At 38.5% G+C, this 21,480-nt stretch overlaps 1 protein-coding gene across 1 annotated transcript in view; it reads right to left on the reverse strand.

Moving 5' to 3' along the window:
• The window catches only part of MAPK10 (mitogen-activated protein kinase 10), a 569,972-nt gene that overhangs the window by 546,193 nt on the left and 2,299 nt on the right, over positions 1 to 21,480 (reverse strand). The window contains exon 2 of the mRNA XM_053600878.1: positions 19,690 to 19,764. The gene's annotated coding sequence lies outside the window, so the exon portion shown is untranslated. The remainder of the gene's footprint in view (positions 1 to 19,689; positions 19,765 to 21,480) is intronic.

The raw sequence follows: 21,480 nt of genomic DNA on the forward strand, positions 1-21,480 counted from the left end.
TGGAGTTAGGCCTCAGAGCTCCGAAAAGGGTGCATTTCCAGCAGGGCAAAACAGTCTTGGGGAGGAATTTTTCAAGTGTACAAGGTCAAACCATTCTGGAGAGTAACATAATAGAGTGTTTGCTTACACTTATGGAACAATCTACATTTATTCAAGCATCAGATGGTTGGGGAGGTTCAAGGGCCTCCCACACTGGAAACTGTGTTTAATGATTTGGCATCCTGTGAACTTATCCGACTGGCAGGAGGAAGTCTAACCCTACAAGTGTGCTTCTGTGAGAACTCTTCTGACAAATCCCACTCCCATTGAGAGCGCAGGTAGCAGCACATGTGGCAGCCAGATGGCTCCCCATGTCCACTCAGAACACGAGGTGGCAGGGACAGGGAGAGAAGAGGAATTTGTCTCTTACCGTATGCTAACAATATTTTAACCAAATCAAACTTACCTACATATGACTTTGTTTTCTAATAGTTTCTAAGCAATTCCTTTTTTATTGATGAAATGCTGAGTAAATTTTGAAAGTATACACATCTTTATTTTCCACTTTTCTGAAAAGAATAAATTCATGTTCAATTAAACTAAAAGTTTCAAATTCTGGCATTTTTATTACTTTTTGTAATGATTTTAAGAAAATAATGCATTTAAATCTTAAATATATATGATATTAAATAAATAAAATAATTCCTGACACTCTGGGAGACTATAAAGATGCCTTCAAACACAAATTTTCTCTAAAAGGTAGCATCTCCATGCACCCAAAATATAATAATTGATACAAAAAAAAGAGACATGGAGTAGAGACACAAAAAGATCTTCAAGGTCCTTCTGTTGTTGAAACCCAGAAGGGCGTTCAGTTTAGGTCTGATTCCTCTTTGCACAAAAACCCAACTGTTGAGAAAATGAGGATTTCCAAGGAAGAAAGGAATTTTTAATAGGATAGACTTGTGCCCCAGATGAAAAGGAGAAGCTACCTCAAATCCAACTCTCTGACTAAAGGATATCATGGGCTTTTAAAGAAGGGGCCATGTACCTTAGGACAGGTCACGGGGGCTATAGGCATTAGGGAAGGTTGTGGAGGATAGAAAATCCTGGCTTCAGGAAGTCTGCCTTCGGGCCTTCAAAATCTCAACTCCTTCATCTTAACATAAAATCCATCATTTCTAGAAAAAAAACTCAAAAGATCAAGTAGTTAGCTAAGGGCATAAAAAAGAATAGGGGTCATTGAAATCTGTTCATCTATATCATTTTTTAAAAATGATACTCAATTGTTAATATTTACTTTTAATTTTGTCAATTATAAAATTGTGGAAATTTGTTTTCTCTTGTGTTATATAATATCTTTGATTTTGCACCTTGGCCTACAAATTTTGAAATATTAATTCATTTTTTATTGTAATTTTGACTATTCAATTTTACTCTTATGTGAATTGTCTGTATAAGTACTTTACATCTTTTACATTTACAAAGATGGAGTTGAAACACATTCTTCCTAGTAAAGTATCACAAGAATGGAAAAAGAAATATCCAATGTATACAATACTAATATGAAACCAACATATAAACATCTACATGCTCATATGAACAATAAAACACAAATATAGTCTAATATGAGGCAGGGGGAGGAGGGAGAACAATTGGCAGAAGGAAAGAGGGCAAGTAGTGGGATCTCCCCTAATGAGCATACCGCAAGGGTGTATATAACATGCCCCCAGGGTGAGGGGCTCTTTGACAAATTGTAAGATATCATGGACTCTAAACTTTACAGAAAAAGCTTGCTGACCTCAGAAAAATTAACTGATAATTATAATATATAATTTGGAAAATACAACAATGGCAAATATACCTGTGACCTGAGAATTCAAGTTATTATAAAAAATACTGGGGGCGGGGGCAGTTCCTGTGGCTCAAAGGAGTAGGGCACCGGCCCCATATGCCAGAGGTGGTGGGTTCAAACCCAGTCCTGGCCAAAAACTTCAAAAATAAAAAAAAAATACTGGGGAGGAACACCTAAATCAGGTTGGCATAACGGTTTCAGGGAAGACTTCCTGGAGTAGGTGGCATTGGGTTGAATTTGAAAAGCTAAATAGGAGTTAACAACGCAAGGAAGGTGGGTAGAGGTGTCACTAAGGATTAGAAAAGGGACTTTAGTCACCTGTGGTCAGTTTGGGTCCTGAGATATGCAGATACCAGTATGGGATTAGATCTAATTAGTTTCAGCTGTTAACTACTCTTTCTAGCTCCACCATAGAGTCAGATCCACTTATAATCAGCTGTCTGATGGTGTTTTAACAAGTTGTGGAAGAGTTCTGTGAGCAAGGGGTGTGGTCCCTACTGAGAAGACACCATAATCTCTTCTTCTATGGACCTGGATCCTTATTACATGTTCTCTTATTTCTGTGGGAATGCTTTGTCTTCAGTGTGTTTATTGGTTGTTTTGTTGTTGTTGTTGTTGTTGTTGTTGTTGTTTTGGTTTTTTGCAGGTTTTTTTTTGGCTGGGGCTGGGTTTAAACCCACCACCTCCAGCACATGGGGCCGGCGCCCTACTCCTTTGAGCCACAGGTACCGCCCTACTGGTTGTTTTTTAAAGCTATATTGCAGCCGGTGTGGTGGTTCACACCTGTAATTCCAGTACATAGGGAAGCAGAAGCCTGAGAATTGCTTGAGGCCAGGAGTTTGAGACTAGTCTGGGCAATACACCAAGGCCTTATCTTATCAGGTGTGTAAGTCAGATGTTAGTTCCTGTTCCCTGGTTCTTTGTTTCCAGTAGTGAAGAATGGTTACCAAGTCGACAGAGTAAGTGAGCAAGACACATGGATATAAGCAAGCCAGATAGTAAGATTTATTAAGCACAGGATATAGAAAGGGTCGTATACTCTCAGTGTCAGTAGAGAGCAAACTGCTCCAATAGCAGCTGCCCAGAGTTAGGGTCTGTCCTTTTATGCTAATCCCTACTAATATGCCAAACTGGGGATTAGGGTGGAAATTTCCAGAATGGTGAGTCTTCCCCTTTTCTATCCTTGTGATGCATTTCGAATTTTTTTTTTTTTTTTTTTGAGACAGAGTCTCACTCTGGTGCCCTGAGTAGAGTGCTGTGGCATCACAGCTTACAGCAACCACAAACTCTTGGGCTCAAGTGATCCTCTTGCCTCAGTTTTTCTATTTTTCGTAGAGATGGGGGTCTTGGGTATTTTCAGGCTGGTCTCAAACTTGTGAGGTCAAGCAATCCACCCACCTTGGCCTCCCAGAGTGCTAGGATTACAGGCGTGAGCCACCTGACCTGGTCTATGTAAGGCAATTTATGAGGCTTGCTATGGTATTTATAAATTGTCAAGGCACTAGTTGGTGTGATTTTTACTATGTTAATGAGGATAGTTCATGTAGGGACATTGTCACCTCAACTGTGCACATGTTCCAAAGACCCTCTTTTGAGGCCTTGATGATGTCTTTACTTTGAAGTTTCTCTACTTCTTTTTGGTTGGTCAGTCCTTGAAGACTCCCTGTTGCAGACCAAACATCTGTTCAGTCCTTGGAAGCCACAGACATGTTATCTGTTCCTTTGTAGAAGCCCCCTCTGGTCAATTTGTTCCTCCTGTTGTAGATAAAGCATTTCCTGATGCCATCTGCTCCTCTTCCTCCTTATCCCTACCTAACAGTCTCTACAATTTTTTTTTTTAATTAGCTAGGAGTGGTGGTGCAAGCCTGTAATCCCAGTGAGGCAGGAGGATCACTCAAGACCAGGAGTTTGAGGCTATAGGGAGCTATGATTACACCACTACACTCCAACCTATGAGACCCCGTCTCTAAACAAATGAAGAATATTGTATTGTTTTATATAAAAGAGTAAAACACTTAAGTATCTTTAGTGATAGGAGGCTATAGCAAATAAAATGAATTAAAGAAACAAATCTTTGCAATGACATCCAAAGTTTAAAAATATGTTTCCAATAAAAGATAATGAATAGAGCGCATGAATGTGCTTACCCTTTCTCCTCCTCAAATACCACTACAAAAATGGCAGGAAAGATATTTTTAATAATCTCAAATCTTGAAGAAGAAAAAGAAGGACCAGAGATAAAATAACAATAGAGAGAACCATCAAAATAGATAAAAAGTGAAAAAACATCTGATCAAGTAATAATTGACCTGTTAGCAGACCAGACAAAGCTAAAAGTTAAGTATCTATAGCTGGGAAAGTCAAAAGCAAACTAATTCATTTCTGAAAATTCTCAGAAATTGGTGGTACCTTGTACCTCTAACACAGGGGGTCACAATTGCCAGTGGGGTTACACTTGGCAGGAGGCTTGCATAAAAGCCAAAATACGAAAGGCCATCTATCCCCCAGCTCCTAATAACCTCATGAAGCACGTGACCACCCTTCCACTCACACACACACCCCCAATTCAACAGAAATGAGAAGTTTACTCTCTGAAGATTTTGAACCAAAGGGACTCTAAACTTGAAGTCACCAAGAACAGGTAAGGGGTAGAGTGCTATACTAAAAACAAGAAATTAAAGAAATTTGTACTATGTATGGTGAGAACAACCATCCTCCCACTTAGTTCCCAGAATGGTATATGTAGGCTTGTGGGAGCAGAATACTGGAGTTTTCTATTCTGGAGAAATTAGTGAGATTTCTCTAAGACACTCAAAATGGGTGCCCCCTCTCCCCACAAATGGCTGTATATTTCTTGACAACACTACACTGAAGCCCAACACCTGGGTTTAGGGTCATATGGTAAATGAATAATTTATACAGAGTTAGCTACAACATGTTATAGGTCCCTTGTTCAAAAAGCAGGGAAATATCATTAAACATACTAAAATGTAAAGCTTTTTCCTTTCTTCCTTTGTCTCTCTTCCAACTTCCTTCCTTCCTTTTCGTTCGTTTGTTCGTTCCTTCTTTTTTTGAGATAGAATCTCACTTTCGTGCCCAGGCCAGGGTGCAAGGACATCAGCCTATCTCACAGCAATCTCAAACTCCGGGGTCCAAATGATCATGCTGCCTCAGCCCCCCTAGTATCTAGGACCACAGGCCCTCGGTATGCTTGGCTATTTTTTTCTACTTTTAGTAGAAGTAGGTTCTTGCTATTGCTCAGGCTGGTCTCAAACTCATGAGCTCAAGCAATCCTCCCACCTCGACCTCCCAGACTGCTGGGATTACAGGCATGAGCCACTGCACCTGGCCTATTTTTCTGGGAAAAGAAAAATTTAAATTATTAGTCTGAATTTTACCATCATCCTTATATTGCACAATGCCAGTTTTAAATGCAAGTGAAAGTGTTTAACTTCCATGCATAATCACCAAAATTACACAATTAATATTTTGTAGCTCATATAGGTATTAATAAATCCATTTTGTTCTTGCCAAAAAAGTGGAAATGCTACATGAAACTAACTCAGTTGTTTATTTCAGGTCTTGATATGCATACATTGTACCAACACTCCCTACTTTTAGCTCACTGGCATCATTACTTTCAACATAACTAATTGGCTAATACTGAGAAGTAACAGGAATAAGAAAGAACATGACAGGATTCCTTGTTCACTTGTGTATCTTAAAATGCCATTGTCATCTTTCTGCATTGGAAACAATTCTCATTCAAATAAAAAGCATGGCCTCTAGGGGCTATCGGTGTCCTTACTTACTCACAGAGGTATTAATAACAAGACTACCTTGTACTAGCATTGTGTCACTTAACTGCCATGCACCAACCATTGAGTCCCTTGGAACTCTGTGTTCATGAGGCACCTCCAACAGTATATGCAAGTTCTGGCAAACGAGGCAGCAAGAACTGGCAGACATTGCCCATGTTACGGCATTTCAAAAAACTTTACTTATAAAATAAGTTTAGAGGTACAATTATTAGTAATTTCAAGATAGTAACATTAAGTCAAGAACACAGCTCTTTTGACCATGAGGCCCTATGCAATTGGGTCTTATCCCCAAGAATCTGGGTCTACTTTTATAAGAAAGTGCCCAATGGCTGTACTATATTCCTTTCCTGTAGCAAAATTTGAAAGTTCCTATTGATTTCCATCTTTACCAGTGATTGGCAGTGTCAAATGTTTAAAATTTAGCCATTCTAAGTAGGTGTACAGTGATAGTTTTTTAATTTTAGTTTTAACTTGCATTTCCCTAGTCCATAATTATGCTAACCATTATGTGTTTATTTGCCACCTAGATATTTTCCTTAGTGAAATGTTTAAAGCTTTTGTTACTGGGTTTTGAGAATCTGAAGGTTTTTTATATATTCTGGATGTAAGTTCTCTCCTCTCCTCTCCTCTCTTCCTTTTCTTTCCCTCCTCTCCTTTTTTGAGACAGATTCTTGCTCTGTTGCCCCAGTGGCTAGAACACAGTGGTGTCATCATAGCTCACTGATTGCTTGGAGTTCTAGGCTCAAGCAATCCTCCTGCCTCAGCCTCCCAGAGTGATAGGATTACAGGTGTAAACCACCATGTCCAGCCTCAGTGTAAGTTCTAAACAGATATATTACTCACAAATATTTTATCTCAAGTGTGGCTTTTTAAAAAATTATTTCTGCAACAGTGTCTTTTGATGAGCACAAAGTCTTAATTTTGGTAAACTATAATTTTAAAAAATATTTTTACTTTTAATGATTATGGGTACATAATAGTTGTATATTTTATAGGCTACCTGTGCTGTTTTTTTGTTTTTTTTTTTTTTGGTAGAGACAGAGTCTCACTGTACCGCCCTCGGTAGAGTGCCGTGGTGTCACACGGCTCACAGCAACCTCTAACTCCTGGGCTTACGCGATTCTCCTAACTCAGCCTCCCAAGCAGCTGGGACTACAGGCGCCCGCCACAACGCCCGGCTATTGTTTTTGTTGTTGCAGTTTGGCCGGGGCTGGGTTTGAACCCACCACCCTCAGCATATGGGGCCGGCGCCCTACTCACTGAGCCACAGGCGCCGCCCATACCTGTGCTGTTTTGATAGAGGCATACAAGGTGAGGAGGAAGAGAAACAGGAGGGAGCAGGCTGTGGGACTTTTCATTCTCCATAATCATATAAGCCAAATTTTCATAACAATATCTCTTACTAATAGTATGGAGAAAGAGATCCATTATATTGGTTCTGGTTCTGGGCAGAACCCTACTACAGAAGTAGTTAAAGCAGTAATTGCTTCTTTGTTCCTAATTTTAAGAAAAAAGTAAACATCTTTCACCCTTAAGTATGATGTTACCTTTAGCTTTCTTGCAGATGTCCTTTATTGGGTTGAGGAGGCTATTATCTTCTAATTCTCAAAGTGTTCTTTTTAAATCATTAAAGGATATTAACTTTTTTTCAAATACTAAGATTATTTTTTCACATACTAAGATTATTTTTCTTCCAGTCTTTTGATAGGATGAATTACACTGATTATTTTTCAAATGGCAAACCAACCTTGCATTCGTAGAATAAACCTCATTTGGTTATGTTGTAGTAACTCAGCCCTAAACGTGAAATGGTAGATAAAAATCACATGTCATGGCTCGGCGCCTGTGGCTCAAGCTGCTAAGGCGCCAGCCACATACACCTGAGCTGGCGGGTTCGAATCCAGCCTGGGCCAGCCAAACAACAGCCAAAAAATAGCTGGGTGTTGTGGTGGGGGCCAGTAGTTCCAGCTACTTGGGAGGTGGAGGCAGGAGAATCGCTTAAGCCCAGGAGTTGGAGGTTGCTGTGAGCTGTGATGCCATGGCACTCTACCCAGGGTGACAGCTTGAGGCTGTCTCTCAAAAAAAAAAAAAAAAAAATCACATGTCATATGAAGGAAACTTATATGGAAAACAAGATCAAATGAACAGAAAAAAATGACATTTGGAGTAAACAGAATACAATGAATAAACATGCAAAAGGATCATAGTTACCTTTAAAGAAATAAGAAAATATTATATACTAAGAAAGATAAAATAATACTGTGTATTTTTAAAAGGATAATTCAAAGAACCAGAAAGTGCTCCTATAAATTAGACATATGATGTGAAAATTCAATGAATATAAGAAGGACGCCATTTAAAATATTTCTCAGAAAATATGGGAGAAAAAACAAAAAAAGGAAATTAGTAGGAAAAGCATAAGAAAATTCGTAGTTTGGCATTTAACTAATGGTAGCTTCACAAAGAGAGAGCACAGGTACTAGGTGGGGGTGGGGCAGACAGAGCAGTTATTGAAGCCGAATGACAAGAACATTTCCTAAATGGAAGGCCTGAATTTCCAGTGCCTTGCATAATGATTTAAAAACACCTATCACAGGCTCTTTATTGTGAAATTTCTGAGCACTGTGTTTGGGAGAAACTCAGCTTTGAGTAATTACATGAATACAATTATAAAAGGCTGAATATTAACATAAACAGAGATTGAGGTAATTATATTGAAAAAATGGTAGGGGAATGAGATAGCAGTCTAATGGATAAAACACAAAACTGAAAAGTTAAAAATATTATTTTAGGCTTGGTGCAGTGGCTCATGCCTATAATCCTAGCACTCTGGGAGGCCCAAATGGGAGGCTGACTTAACCTTAGGAGTTCAAGACGAACCTGAGCAAGAAAGAGACCCATCTAAAACTAGAAAAATTAGCTGATGATGCATGCCCCTGTAGTCCCAGCTACTAAGGAGGCTGAGGCAGGGGGATCATTTGAGCTCTGGAGTTTGCAGTTACAGTGAGGTGTGCTGATTCCACTGAGCTCTAGTTTGGGCAATAGAGTGAGATCCTGTCTCATAAAAGAGGGAAGGAAGGAAGGAAGAAAAGAAATCAAAAGAGCAAGCTGGAAGAATTAAAAGTAGTTGTTTCTATGAAGAGGTAACATGGAGTAGTAATAAAGGCCAGTGGACTACTGGACTACTGTTGTGTTTGTATGTGTTGTTTTTAATTTTTCTCTTAAAAAACCTGAAGAACAGTATGAATAATAAAATGTTTATTTTCAAATGTTAAGATAATCGTGAATGTTCAAATCATAGACTATTTTCAGATTAATAATTATTTCTCATACTTAAGAGTGTTTATTAAAATGAAGTTTATAAGAGTTGCCTCTCAGCAAGTGTTTGCAGTCAATGAAAAAAGAAAAATGTTGGGCGGCGCCTGTGGCTCAGTGAGTAGGGCGCCGGCCCCAGATGCCGAGGGTGGTGGGTTTAAACCCAGCTACGGCCAAAACTGCAACAACAACAACAACAAAAAGAAATAGCCGGGTGTTGTGGCGGGCACCTGTAGTCCCAGCTGCTTGGGAGGCTGAGGCAAGAGAATCGCGTAAGCCCAAGAGTTAGAGGTTGCTGTGAGCCGTGTGACGTCATGGCACTCTACCCGAGGGCGGTACAGTGAGACTCTGTCTCTACAAAAAAAAAAAAAAAATGTTTACAGAGGAAAGACTATGAAAAAAGAGAACTTTTGTCTCGATTGACATCTTGTACATCAAGTTCCAACTTGCAGCATAATAAAGCTGTTCAGACAGAAAATCCTGAAGATCCAGATTTGTTATGGAAAGCTATTCAGACCTTATAAGCAAACAAAAAATATAGTTTTACTAGATAATAATAGATTACTAACTCTATCATTACATAGAAAGAAACAATGAAGTCGTTAAAAAAAAAAAAAACAGTGGAAAGCAAGTTTATTCTTACTAACCATTTTTAAATTCAGAAGTATGATGTAATTTTTTAAAAACCCAAATAGAAAATACAAGCCTAACTTGGAAACTTACCCCACCCCCTATATAGTCTATCAATAACAATGTATCTTTTAAAATAACAATGTGTCTTTAAATTAACAGGATATATAGCAAAAAACAGGAAGAAAGTTACTGAACTCCTGAGACTAGTATAATAATACACTGGATCAGCAGATTATCTCACTCTTTACCCTCAGCAAAAGCAGAAACATGCAAGAATCTTTCACATCTCTATTTCCTTCCTCACATCTCTATTTTCTTTCCTCAGGTATCTCTTTTCCTGTTTAAAGTTTGTTTTTTTTTTTTCCTGACTGGGAAATTTCATGTTTCAAAGAGCAAAAAAATAATGAAAGGGTACACAGTTAAGAATGGGGATGCTGTCCCCATTCATTTCATTCTTCCTTGTCCCCTACAGATAACCATTTTTCATAGTAAGCATCCTCTCAGTGTTTTTTTATGTAAATACAAGCAAATATAGATGCATATGCATACACAGTATATAGATACGTATTTACGTATATACAGTTTTTCTTATATGTCTCATGTACACCCTTCCATATCTTGCTTTATTTCACATAACAATAATGTACACCCTTCCATATCTTGCTTTATTTCACAGAACAATGTTCTGAAATAACATTCAGTATGTTAGTTAAAGTTTGGCCACCTGACAGACATTTATTTAACAAATGAAAACATTTAAGTCCAGAGAAATGATATCTCTATTAAAAATATTGACTACCATAATAATTATTTAACAACTTTTTTTTTTTTTTTTTTTTTGTAGAGACAGAGTCTCACTTTATGGCCCTCGGTAGAGTGCCATGGCCTCACACAGCTCACAGCAACCTCCAACTCCTGGGCTTAAGCGATTCTCTTGCCTCAGCCTCCCGAGTAGCTGGGACTACAGGCGCCCGCCACAACGCCCGGCTATTTTTTGTTTGCAGTTTGGCCGGGGCCGGGTTTGAACCCGCCACCCTCGGTATATGGGGCCGGCGCCTTACCGACTGAGCCACAGGCGCTGCCCAATTATTTAACAACTTTTAAAAGTTTTTCAGTTCTCAGATACACTATAAGAAAAATACTTTTAAAATCAGGTATATATTTTCTGTGCTTTAAATTGTTTTTTAAATCTCTAGTGAAGCCAAATTAAAAAAAAATTTTGCTTCAGCAAGTAGCATGTTTAGAAACAAATTCAAAATGAAACAAAATATCCTTTGTATAAAAAGTAAATCAGTGGTCTAAATTTGGCTCAATTTTGTATTATTTTCCATACATTTAAATAGTAATTACTTAAATTTTAAGTAATATGCAGCTCTGTCAAAGATTTTAATTTCTCATATTAAAAACAATCATTCCTAATATAGTCAAAGATCATAAAACAAATTCTAAAAAATCTAGGTTACCACAATGAAATAAATTTTTTTCCAGAAAGATTTTAATGAGAGTTAAGGGGTTTGGGATTATGTAAATAACAAAATACTTCTGCCACCCCATGCAACATGGACAACTCAGCTGGAAACATATTTTTTTGAGCGGAGCTCAGAATGGGACTTGCTAGGGAAGAAAAAGAAAAACCACAGACATAACAATCGTATACCAAGTTAACCCTGTAATACCCTTCTTCCAGGGACTAAATGGTCAAGCAGTTTTGGTCTGAAAACAGTGAAGTCAAAGGAAGGTGAGAGTTTTCCTGTGGTTTTTTTCAAGATTCTTCAAGAGAACAAAACCTACTTTAAAGCCACAGGAGAATCACTAGTTTATGGTCAATGGTCTTTACATAGACCATCTCCTGCTCCAATTCAAATTAATATTATCTTTTGAGTATATATTAAATTAGTTGGCCCCTTTCTATTTTAAATGATAAAAGAAATTACTTTGTCTTTAATGGGTTCAGTTTATTTCCAGAAGACAGGGAGATGAACTAGCCGACAATGAGAGTATTATATCATATCTATCTGAATTTATAAGGCATATGAATGTCACTTGTCTGGGAAAAAAAAAAAAACGAAAAACAAACAAAAAACCACAGAAAGAACTGGAAAGATCAGCTCCATACCCCAAAACAGAGAGAGAAATAATTTCAACATGTATAAAATATTAGAAGAAATGCAATATCTACTGAATAAGCAAAACAAGAAGTCAGCAAATGTCCATGCACACGCTCCAGAGGTTGAAAAATAATAATGTGCTACTAGAAATATGGTAAAGTCTGTCAAATATCGATTATATCAGCTCTCTAACTGAGGAAATTCAAGAAGATTCTTCCATGAAAATTACAAATGTTCACAAGCACAAAAATAACAACAAAGAAAAACAGTAAGTGCGCTTATCAAAACGCAGTGGTATTTCAATCACACCAATTTTTCCTGGCAGGTGCTCACTCTAAATAAATTTGTTATGTTCACTCAATTTTATATAACCAAGTTATTTTTCTTTGAGTTGTGTGTCATTGTGCACGTGTGTGTACTTTCTGGTGAAGATGAAGTACAAGAACTCTAAATTCTTCATACAACTTCTATTTATATATCTTTGAGTAGACTATCAATTTCTTAAAACAATATTAATTGGACATACCAACTAAACTATATGTTCTTTTGTGTTATTAGCTGACATTGATGGGTTTTTAGAAATTACTAAAACATTATAAGTTATTATATATATATATCATCTAACACTGAGGTGGCATATGAATGAAGTAGATTGCACAGTTGATGTCCCTATAGGAATTTATTTTTTGTTAAAAATACTATTTATCAGGTGCCAACTGTATCAGGAATTCTTAGGGGCTTGATAGTGAACTGACAGGCCTTTCTTTGTCATCAAAAGTATAGGAGATAGGGGGTGGTGCCTGTGGCTCAGTGAGTAGGGCACCGGCCCCATATACCAGAGGTGGCGGGTTCAAATTTGACGCTGGCCAAAAACTGCAAAAAAAAAAAGCACAGGAGATAGTTCATCACTTGTCATTTGTAAAAATGAAAGTAACAACAAATACAAAATCCATATAAGAGAGAATAGAAAAGGGAAGCCAAAAGTTATCTCTAGCTCTTTCAAATTTTAAAACAATCTCTTTTGAGAAGAAAAAAATGTTAAGCCCAAAGCAAATTAGCTAATTTTTTTTTTGTTTGTTTGTTTTTTCACTTTGCTAGAAGATGGTATAAAATTAGCAGTATTTTCAGGGGCTATATACCATACTACTAATACAAATACATGCTTTTTAGAGAACAATTACTACAGTAGTATGAAACAGACGAAATCAAGCAAAAGTTTTTGGATGTACCATATGAATATAAACTCAAAAACTTGGTTTTACCAAAATTATACAAAAACCTCAACTTCATTCCTGTTCATATTTAAATACCTACCTTTTTGGATGTACCATATGAATATAAACTCAAAAACTTGGTTTTACCAAAATTATACAAAAACCTCAACTTCATTCCTGTTCATATTTAAATATCTACCTTGGTCCTTTGTTTCCCCTCCCAAAAGAGGCCTCTTGTGCCTTCATGATACTAAATTTTACTTTTCTTTATCTATAACTAGAGCAAGACTGAAATAATCATGTGTGTTATCTAAAAGAGTCCCACACCTATATTAACTACACTGTGGGGAAAGAGAGAGGGAGTGGCCTGGCACTGATAACTGTCAAGCCTAAATTGGGAAGTAAACCGATGGACCCTGGAAAACTAGTAATTTGATAGAAAATTTTCTACGGTAGCTGAGAAACCAATGATACTTTACATAAAATTTAATTTCTTTTACAAGATTTTTGCATATTGATAACTGCCATTTATGTTTTGATCTTAACTACTGTGGTTATAGTTAAACATGTTATTAATATAATTATTGAGGTGATATCAAAATTAATATATTATTTTATTAGAATGTTACTGTACGATATTGTTAAAAAAAGATAATTCATTTAAAATTGTTTTAAATTGGTATACCTCCTGAAGATCTTGCTTATTTTCTTAATTAGAGATTGATGGAAAAACTTACTGTTACTACATCTGAATAACTTGTTCACCCTCCCCTACCCCACTACCCTCAGGCTGGAGATACTACAGTAACAGGGGCTGACAGTGGCCTAGGCAAACCAACACCAATTTTCTACCCCTGCTTTCTGTGCCTCCTATTATTAGAGGCCAGAAAAGTTCAGTACGTGTTCTTTGCTTTCCTTACAATAAGAATAATTCTAGCCAACAAAATGTAAGTGAAAGCATTTTACTGGAGAGAAGTCTTTAAGGGAAATCTTGAATTTTTTTTCTACTAAAAAAAGTAGCAGCCTAGGCCAGACCCACTGTTTTTCCTCATTCTTTTGATCTTGAAAGATGACTGGATGCCTGGAATTGCAGCAATCTAAGAGTGCTGTGGCCTCACACAGCTCACAGCAACCTCCAACTCCCCGGGTTAAGCGATTCTCTTGCCTCAGCCTCCCAAGTAGCTGGGACTACAGGCGCCCGCCACAACGCCCAGCTATTTTTTGGCTGCAGTTTGGCCGGGGCCGGGTTTGAACCCGCCACCCTCAGTATATGGGGCCGGCGCACTACCGACTGAGCCACAGGCACCGCCCAACATATTTCTCTTAATTAAGGGGAATGGTACCCACTCACTCCTCCCCTCATCCCAGAATATTCTAATTATTACAGTCTGGCTGTTTGCTGAAAGTGTTGATGATCTCTCAAAGCATTTATTTGAATGAGTTTATGCACAAAAGTGCTTTCACTTTCAGATAAAGGATAGGGAATGAATGTGTATGTGCGCATGTGCAATAATAGTAAAAGTAAAGGTATGGCATGGTGACTATCTTCCTTCACCTCCATCCACATAAAGTAGTTCATTTCATCAGAGACTTTGTGATATCATGAACACAAGAACCACGTGACAAAGTGTGACACAGTAGTGGGCTCACTTCTACAGTCCAAGCCAGCCCAGCTCCAGCTCTTTAGGAGCCATTTGGGGATCAATGAGAGATAATCCTCAGGACACCAATTTTGATTCTGTCAGGGAGGCTATCAGCGGCAGTGGAAGTAACAGGAAACCCTCCAGCAAGTGATGTTCAGGCATTAGACTTTTAGAGAAGGTTTAAGTGGGAAAACAAAGAAACTGTACAGCGAAATATCTCTTACAGAATCCTAGAAATGTTGGCAGTAGGTAAGAAATTTTCCAGAGCCTAGAGGTCCTATGAGAGCAGAAGGGGCTAAATTTGCATTGTTAATGCAACCGAAATCTCATCCATAGCCCAACCTGTCCAAGCTGGTGAAGGTGACAAAAAAGGTGATTTTTGGCTAATATATAATTTGACTCTTCATCCAATTTAAGTCACCATTGGTGGTATTGAGTAGACTTTCCCATTAAGAGCACTGGAGAAGAGAGGATGATCATTCAAACAACAAGGAGGCAAGAGAATGCTTATTGAAACTTGAATAAATGGAGTATATTCTTTGATCAAAGAGAATAAAGTTTATTCTTCTTTGAGTTCATGTTAATGACATAGTTTAGTAACTGTTTTGTTGGAGGGGTCGAAAAGTCTTTTTTCCCTCCACACTCCCTGACTTTGTATGCAGTATTAGCATCTCTTCTCTTTGCTCTTCCCTGCTGCTTTCTCTTTTTTCCTTCTTCCCCCCTTTTTACAAACCCCCTTTCTCTCTCTCTTTCGCTTTCCCTCTCTCTGCTTTCCTCAGTAAAGTAAAAATAATATAAACAACCAACAAATTAACAACGGTTACTATTTACTGAACACAATGTGTACAAGATATTGTGCTAAGCACTATATGCAAATTTTTTCCAAATAATATCAAAACACTATTATGACCTTTGCTTAAACCATTAGATTGACTAAAGCTCCCCATTCCTTTGTAAAACACACAGACCGATGCTCATGGCTCTGAAATATTTATGGGGTATATTAACGGGGTATATCAAAACCAGCCTGAGCAAAAGCAAGTGTCTGTCTCTATAACGAACAAAAAAATTAGCTGGACATGGTGGTGTGCACCTATAGTCCCAGCTACTCAGGAGGCTAATGCAGGAGGATCGCTTGAGCCTAGGAGTGTGAGGTTGCAGCAAGCTATCATCATACACCAGAGATAGAGTAAAACCCTATCTCAGTAAATCCTTCCCCCAAAACCCCCAAACTAAAGGGGTATGTCATGGTATGTGTACACTTAGGTTTCCTCTAGATGAGTTATAACAAACAAGAGCCATTCATTCATTCCCTTAATAGTTAGTGCCTGAGTGCCTACTATGTGACAGGCTCTGTTCTAGGAACTGGAAATATAGCTATCAATAAAATGGACAAATTCCAGGCAGCGCTTGTGGCTCAGTGAGTAGGGTGCTGATCCCCATATATTGAGGGTGGCGGGTTCGAACCCAGTCCTGGCCAAACTGCAACAACAACAACAAAATGGACAGATTCCTGTCCTAAGGATGCTTACATAAAAATCATTTGTTTTAGGGTGGTGCTTGTGGCTCAGTGAGTAGGGCACCGGCCCCATATCCCAAGGGTGGTGGGTTCGAACCTGGCCCCAGCCAAACTGCAACAAAAAATAGCAGGCATTGGGGTGGGCACCTATAGTCCTAGCTACTCAGGAGGCTGAGGCAAGAGAATTGCCTAAGCCCTAGAGCTGGAGGTTGCTGTGAGCTGTGATGCCAGAGCACTCTACCGAGGGTAACAGAGTGAGACTCTGTCATTTGTTTTAGTTTCCCAAACTCTTAACAGGTTATTCTTGCTAATGTAATTAGGTAACTTAATTTTTAAATACGTTATTAAATGTAAGTGAAAAATGTATTTTTCTTTTTTTGGCCGGGGCTGGGTTTGAACCCACCACCTCTGGCATATGGGACCAGCGCCCTACTCCTTGAGCCACAGGCACCGCCCAAAAAATGTATTTTTCTAAAAAATGAAACTGACACTTAAAAATGGGCAAAGTGGTAAATTTTATGTTATATGTATTTTACCACAATTAAAAAAAAAAAGTTAAATGCTGTGGAAAGACAAATTAAGGTCACAAATTACCATGGCAAGAAAACTGGAATATATTACGCAAAGATAGAAGCATTCTAAACTTACATTGTTTCACAAGTATACTCAAGTTAGACATTCTCTTTAACAAAAATCAAAATAGAAAACTGTAGATTTTGCCTATGAGAAGTGTTTATGTACAAATGACAACCTAGAATTCTCAACAGCAGATGAATGGTCAAAAGGCTTTGGCATAGCATCAAAAGATTGACTAATGAATGTATAATAATAGTTTTTTAATAAAAATAAAATGTGTAAGTCATATACAGGTAATATTTTCTTTAACTTTTTAGAGTAGCTAAAGAACTATTCATCTTGGGCAGCGCCTTTGGCTCAAAGGGGTAGGGTATGCTGGAGGTGGCGAGTTCAAACCCAGCCCCAGCCAAAAAACTGCAAAAAAAAAAAAAGAAAAGAACTATTCATCTTAACAGTTTCAGCTTTCTAAGACAAATCTCTTTTCTTCATGGTATTGCCAAATGGGGCAAGTTCAGCATTTCCCCTTTTTATGTGACTGTCATAAGTCTGGATTTGGCCTTAAACTGATAACTAGTCTCTGTAGATAAGACCATTTTCCACCTAAGTTTTCTATTAGACATTATAGGAAAAAATGTAAAAATCAAGGTAATAAGCTTAAAAAGTTTTTTCTTTTTTTTTTTTTCTTTTGTAGAGACAGAGTTTCACTTTATGGCCCTTGGTAGAGTGCCATGGCATCATACAGCTCACAACAACCTCGAACTCCTGGGCTTAAGCGATTCTCTTGCCTCAGCCTCCCAAGTAGCTGGGACTACAGGCACCTGGGACTACAACGCCCGGCTATTTGCTTAAAAAGTTTTTTCAAGGTGATGCCTTGTTTTATTAAACACTCCAACTCCATCTGACAAAGCCTTTAATGATCAATTTTCTTGCGCAGCAATTCACTCTCATTGACAGTGTGAAATCACTCCTTTTGAAGCACATAAACTAGAAAGCTTAACTTCTGTCTTGGCCTCCATTTCTGGGAACACTTTAAAAAATCAAGATTAGGCCAGACGAGGTGACTCACACCTGTAAACCTAGCTCTCTGGAAGGCCAAGGTGGGAGGATCCCTTGAATTCAGGAGTTCAAGACCAGCCTGAGCAAGAACAAGACCCCGTCTCTATGAAAAATAGAAAAATTAGCCAGGCATGGTGGCACATGCTTTAGTCCCAGCTACTTGGGAGGCTGAGGCAAGAGGATCAGTTGAGCTTCAGGAATTTGAGATTGCAGGGAACTATGATGATGCCACTGTACTCTAGACTGACTCTGTCTCAACAACAACAAAAAATCAAGATTAGCAGCCACAAACCCAAAGGCACGTCCCTATGGATCAGGATTAGAGCATATTCATATTCAATTACTAAGTGTATGTTCTATCATGGCTCAGTTTAAAAAAACAGAAGGGTTATGTTTATTTGCCATATTGCTTTCCCCAAATTGAATAAGCAGTTACATAACTTGCCAGTACAAGTAGTAGAAATGAGTCAGAAACAGGACCAACCCTAGTAAAAGTCGTGAACTAGGCAGTTTGATTTCAGTGCCACACCCCTTTAGTACTATAGATACTTCCCTGATCCCCTCCCTTGGTGTCATCAGCCTGAAGGGGCCCCCTTCAGATCACATACCTCTTCTCCCACCAAATTCCTCTCTCTCTTTTTCTTTCCTCCTTGTCTCTCCCATTCATCACTGAAACTGACTTTCTCTCTTTCCTTCTTCCCTTTCATTACTTAAACTTTGCTGCTCCAGTATCTCTCTCCCTCAGGGTTTAAAGCGACAACTAACCTAATCTGATAAACCAATCCACACTAATGTGTTAAGAGAGAAAGCTAGAAGGTAAAGTGAATTTTAACCATGACCTTTTAAAGATAACGCCTTTGCAGTTTAACTCATTAATGACTAAAAGTGAGAATTTCCAGCCTAGGGAAATGTTTTGGTTCACATAAAGCCTCAAAGCACCTGGAAAATTAAGTAGGAATAGGGGACTGCTTTTAGCCTGATATGTAGCGATCCCTAACTACTTAGCCTCAATTAACTAGCTCTAACCAGTCCTGGTCAGTGTAGGGGCAGTGGGGAGAAAACTGGAAATGAGCTAAGAATCAAAAGAGTGGGCAAAGAAAAGTAGAAGTTAAGAGGAGCACCACAATTAATTTTTCCTGACTCAATATTTCATAGGGCTAGCTAGTCCTGGCACTGAAGAAATATTTTCCAAAGTTTATCTTCAGAATGAAAGAGTCTATTTTCCAAAATTATCTCAAGTCTAAAACATTCACTAATTCCAAAAACCCATATAGTCTTTTGTTCTCATTGTTTGATTTTTTTAAAAACAGTACTTTAAAGTGTGCAAAGAGTTTTCAAACAAACATTTCATTTGGTATTGCTGAATATTGAAAGAACATTGCAGGCTATCAGGTGTGGAACACATTAGCTATTCTCATTTCCATCACTTTATAAATGAGGAAGATACTCAAAGAAGTTAGGCTGGCTTGCCAAGATTTATACTTAGGTCTTTTGAGTACAAATGCTGTGCTCTTTTCAATGTACTGAGCTACCAGGCTGCCTCCAAATGTTTAGAGCTATCTATGCCATGGCTGTCATGAACTCCACATCTTAGGGGAATTCTCACATTTTAAAGAGGGTTCAGCTACTACCAAAAAAAAAAAAATCTGATAGCCCGGCATTGTGGCGGGCGCCGGTAGTCCCAGCTGCTCGGGAGGCTGAGGCAAGAGAATCGCATAAGCCCAAGAGTTAGAGGTTGCTGTGAGCTGTGTGACGCCACGGCACTCTACCCGAGGGCCGTACAGTGAGACTCTGTCTCTACAAAAAAAAAAAAAAAAATCTGTTTATTCAGTGGACCCGAGGGTAATTGTAGTCCTATCTGGTTTCCATCACTGGATATTTTCCCTAGCTAATTCTTGATTCACTTGGAAGTGTTAGTATTACCTCACAAAGTCTTCCTTAAGCACTGTCAGAGTTTGTGCTCCAATTACCTGCTCATGTTTTGATGTGTTAGTTATCTTGCTTCTGCTTCTCATCTGGGCAAATTTCCCATCACAGCTCTCACTCTGTAAGCAAGAAAGGATAATATGTTTCTGGGTTTAAAGCAGAGAAAAACACTAACATAGTTGGGACAAGCCAGAATACAAATATTTCACATTGAGATGAACACGAGAAGCCAGCTGGGAAAACATTACTATTTACAGATTTAGATTAGCCCAGAATTCATTTCAGCCTTTGAGGTAAAAGGTGGTACTTTGAAATCACTGGCATTTAAAGCACACAATCATAACACTTTGGAGAGATACAGACCCCTTGGTGAATTTATCAAAATCTATGGATAAAACAAGGTATAATGCAGCGGTTCTCAACCTGTGGGTTGTGACCCACAGGAACTGTATTGAAGACTGGCGGCCTTAGGAAGCTTGAGAACCACTGGTACAGTGGTTTGGGGCTGTAGTCCCAGCTACTCAGGAGGCTGAGGCAGAAGCATTAGTAGTTCAAGGCCTCGGCACACTATGACTGCACCTGTGATGAGTCACTGTAAGCAACATAGTCAGTTTAAGCAACATAGCGAGACCCTGCCTTTAAAAAGGGAAAAAAAGGTATGACACTTTCCCTAGAAAAAAGCACAGATACATATTTGGAATATTGTCCTGGGGGGGCCATTGGGGGTGGCTTAGGAGTCTCACATAAAATATTCCTGACTGAGAGTATATCACAGAATGTTCCCTAAGTCATGAACATCCTGAGTCCCCATAAGCCACTGGAAGCCCAGATAAACTTCTGTCATAGTCAGCTTCTTAATTTCCTTTGTTTCATTTTTTTTTTTTTTTTAAACAGAGTTTCACTTCGTTGCCCTTGGTAGAGTGCTGTGGCATCATAACTCACAGCAACCTCAAACTCTTGGGTTCAAGCAATCCTTTTGCCTCAGCTTCCGGAATAGCTGGCACAACAGGTGCCTGCCACGACTCATAGCTATTTTTAGAGATGAGATCTTGCTCTTACTCAGGCTGGTTTCTGAACTCCTGAGCTCAAGCAATCCACCTGCCTTGGCCTCCTAGAGTGCTAGGATTACAAGTGTAAGCCATAGTGCCAGGCCCTTTTTTTTACATTTTGATTTTATTTTTATTTTTTGTGACAGAGTCTTACTCTGTTGCCAGGCTAGAGTGCAGTGGTGTCATAGCTCACTGCAACCTCAAATTCCTGGGCTCAAGAGATCCTCCTGCCTCAGCCTCCTGAAGGCTGGGACTACAGATATGAGACACTATACCTAGCTAATTTTTCTATTTTTTGTAGAGATGGGGTCTTTTGCTCAGGCTGCTCTAGAATTCTTGGCCTCGGCCTCCCAGAGTCCTAGGAATACTGGCGTGAGCCACCGTGTCCAACTGTTGGGTACTTTTAAACAGAAATCAGATCACACTATATAGTACCTTGATTTTTTCACTAGATAATGGTTTTATAATTATTGTAAGTAGGATTCTTTCCATATTGTATTTTCTAACTGGTTATGGTTTATACATAGGAAAACTCTTGATTTCTTTATGTTAATTTTATAACTGGTTACCTTAACTCGTCTCTTATTGCTTCTAAGTTTTTCAGTTGATGCTTTTTATATCATTTGCAAACAAATGCCAGTCCTGATGTTTTTGCAGTATTTATTCTTATTTCTACGTCACATCTAATTGCATTGGCTATCGTTTCCATTGTTACATGGTGTGAAGATGAGCATTCTTGCCTTATTCCTGACTTCAGTGGGAATAATTACAATGTTTTATTATAAA

Source organism: Nycticebus coucang, chromosome 1, assembly GCF_027406575.1.
Source record: "Nycticebus coucang isolate mNycCou1 chromosome 1, mNycCou1.pri, whole genome shotgun sequence".
NCBI lineage: Eukaryota > Metazoa > Chordata > Mammalia > Primates > Lorisidae > Nycticebus > Nycticebus coucang.